At 42.1% G+C, this 3,492-nt stretch overlaps 1 protein-coding gene across 1 annotated transcript in view; it reads left to right on the forward strand.

Moving 5' to 3' along the window:
* Window positions 1-3,064, forward strand: part of slc15a4 (solute carrier family 15 member 4) — a 52,849-nt gene extending 49,785 nt beyond the window's left edge. The window contains exon 9 of the mRNA XM_080852907.1: window positions 1-3,064. This exon is cut by the window's left edge and continues 291 nt beyond it. The gene's annotated coding sequence lies outside the window, so the exon portion shown is untranslated.
* Window positions 3,065-3,492: the final 428 nt, after the last annotated feature.

The raw sequence follows: 3,492 nt of genomic DNA on the forward strand, positions 1-3,492 counted from the left end.
TTTAAAAGTGTCTTTTGCTTTGTTTTGGGATCGTGAGTATTTCGAACATATACATTTTTGTTTTTGTTTGTCCTTTTGGGGTGTTTTACAGTTTCACTCTTTTATTATTCCCATCAGACTTTGTTTGCACATTCACTGTGTGGTAGGCAAGTCACAAGAGATGGATGTGTGGAGGTGGGGGAGGGGAGGGGACGATTGTGAAGGACCTCGAGATGATGTAGGTGAAAGACATTTGGGAAGTTGGGATTACAGGTGTCCTGACCCCCATCACACATTTCATGCTGTGTGAGTTTGTGGAAATTATTGTCTTTCTTTTTTTCTCACTCTCTTCTTGTGTCTTGTAGAAGCATGAAAACCTGCACTTAAAAGAAAGAGTATATACAGCCTCTTTACAGGGTGGAGCCGCTCCAGACCAGTGGGAAATAGAAACGCCTATTGGCGGCCTGCAAAGAGGAGTATTGGAGGTTGATCAGAATACAGAAATGTATTAGTTTTGATCTTATTACAGTCATGTAATACCCTTTCAAACATTGTTTATTTGGTTGGTTTTATTTGTTTGTTTGTTTGTATTCAGACTGTTGATTTTTTTTTTGTATGTCTCCCGTAATTTGCACTTCTGGAATATGGGTGGTTCGAAAATGTAATGTTAATATATCAAAATATTTAAAATCATTTTCCATATGGCATTTTTTGGTACTTTTTGTGCTGTGAGCTTTTTTTGTGCTATATCCTGAAAATGATACCTCTTTCAAAATCAGTGTTTTCAACATCAACTCTTTTTTTAATAACGGTTTACCACTGCCTTACTTGTTGTTTCCCCAGTACTGTCAGGACTGGAGGAACCTGTCGGATTAAACTTGAACTCTGTCGCATTATTAAACTGGACACTCCTGAGATCCTCTGTACTCCGCTAAATAATGCCATCACAACACAATATAATTACAGACTGTGATTTGTGGGTTTGATCGTACATTTCTGTGTAAATAAATGAATAAAAACGAAGAGAAACAGCAGACGAGTGTGCAAAGTGCCCAGCTGTCTCTTTGTCTGCCGTTTCATAAACACATTGTGTGAAATTGGTGTGAAATAATGTTGGCTTCCCAACAGACTGCCGGCTAATAGCCTTCAATAAGAAATACCTTACAGAGGAAGAGGACTACCCAGTGCATAAATGGCTCCCTTTAATGACTGGCTCAGATTGCAGGAGCTTCAAACCGCTAGAATGAAACCCCCTCCTAATGATTAGTAATGCTGGAGACATGGCATGTGAGAATGGCACTGAAGATGGGGAGAGATGCATGGAGAATGTATTGTCATCATTAAGTGCTGTGGTTCTTTTGATCACAACAGTAGTGTTTTGTTAGCCTGGCCATTACCAGCCTGTGACTCCGTCTTTCAGTCTGGCAAAACGCTATGCATTTTCGTTTCCGAGATGAGCGGGTGCTTAGCTTGAGGTTTAAAATCATTGGAGTTCCCTTAACCAATCAGCAACGTTTAGTAAGCATTCGGTAGATTAAACTCTTCCCAAAGCCAGTTGGGAGAAGAGCTACGAAATCCTTTCCAATCATAAAACTTACAAGAAAATACTCTTGTTCTCCTTTTAATTTTCTGATGTTCTCGAGAGTTGAGACAACTTTTCCGATAGCTTTTCGTGTCTTTTCCTCCAAGGCGAGTTTTGCGTCACAGCTCTGAACTGTTCGCTGATTGGTCCTACAGGATTTTGAGTCCTGGAGACGATTGTCAACGGGGTTGGGCCAGACTGAGTATGAGCTTGAATTCAATTCAGGCGGAAATACGTAGGCTGGTGTCACCAGGCTAGTGTTTTGTGCCATTTGAAGTGGAATTGTTGTTCTGTGAATGGCAGTACGTGTGTGAAGATAGAACAGCACCATATGAACAAGAAGACCGCTAAAGATTTGTCTCCAACCAGGCAATTAAATTGTGTGTTTGTGTGTGTGTTCGTTTTCTCCCCTCAGTATGCTAACACCACCTTCCATGTTAACCCATGTGTCAAATTGCTTCTATTATGGTGCAAAAAAAGGTACCCTCATTAGTATTTCACAGAAGCACTAATTAGTTGCACCTCACTCGTGTTAATGAGGTGTAGGTCCTCGAGTGAAATGACAACCTGCACAAGCCACAGACTTTTGCAGTGAAAGTGGTTCGATGTTGGTGTGCTACAGTCATATATCCATCTGCAGACTACACACACACGGAGAGCACAAAGCCAGACAGCGCTGATGAAATACCTCCAGCCTCATGTGACTGAAGATAAAGGCAGGAGCTCATCGCCTGAGATCTCTGTTCCTCTTCAAGGAGGGCATGTAAAAGCATCTGCCTTTGCTGGCACACTTCTTGTCTCGCCATGTCCTGATCAAGGCTTCCGTTGGAGTGTTAGCAGGGTGATTGGTGATGGGCTGTGTCTGCAAACGTAGTCTGGTTTACAAAAGAAAAGAAAAAAAAAATTGTAGATTAAAGGCTACACTTCTTTAAGCATGAAAGGCACACTGAAACTTGAAAAAAAGAGCTATGCAATGTCCTACTCGCCATGTTTGAAACCATTTGTGCATTATTACGGCTCTGCAATAACTTCCCCTGAGCTTTAATCTATGTCCTGCTTCCTAAACACCATGAACGTGAAGTCAAGAATGTTTAACCAAGTACTGCTCCCAGTCTGAAAAAGTTACCTTAGGAACAATGAGAAGATTTCCACAGGAACAGGTGTCTGATTGAATAGTTGACTGGAGGAATGCCATGTTGGGTGATAAACCCAGACTTGAAATTGTCTTTGTACATTTACTGAGGCCGTTTTGAAGTAGCGATTGCTGCTGCTGCTGATTTGTCATGATAAAATACAGTGGTGGGTGAAGCGGTCTCCAAACGAATGCCCCTCGGGGGTGCTGTAATCGAGTGGTGATTGCCTCCTTGCCCATGGCCTCTGATTGGACTAGACAGAAATGGGTTTTTCTCTCCCACTTATGATGGTAATGATGGGCCTCGACTCTGGGCGTCTGATCAGAAGTGTGTTGTTGTTTTTGTCTGTTGTTTTGTCCATTAAAGTACAACTTCCTTTAACCTCATCCTCTGGGACCTCTGTGTTCTTTTTTTTTCATTACACCAAAATCATGCAAGTGTGTGTGTATGAGAGAGAGAGGGAGAGGAAGAGTAGTGAAATTGAATACCCTTCTGTTGGGTCCACGTCAGATACAGTGTGTGAAATAGAAAGAGGATAGATAAAATGTGTATGCTTGGTTGTCTGTGGGATGCTCTGCTTTTTTTCTACACCGCTCTGGGATGGTGTGTATAAGAGTAAGACACCGCTCTGGGATGGTGTGTATAAGAGTAAGACACCGCTCTGGGATGGTGTGTATAAGAGTAAGACACCGCTCTGGGATGGTGTGTATAAGAGTAAGACACCGCTCTGGGATGGTGTGTATAAGAGTAAGACACCGCTCTGGGATGGTGTGTATAAGAGTAAGACAGATGTCCCTT

This window comes from Sprattus sprattus, assembly GCF_963457725.1.
Source record: "Sprattus sprattus genome assembly, chromosome: 15".
In the NCBI taxonomy this organism is placed as follows: Eukaryota; Metazoa; Chordata; class Actinopteri; order Clupeiformes; family Clupeidae; genus Sprattus; species Sprattus sprattus.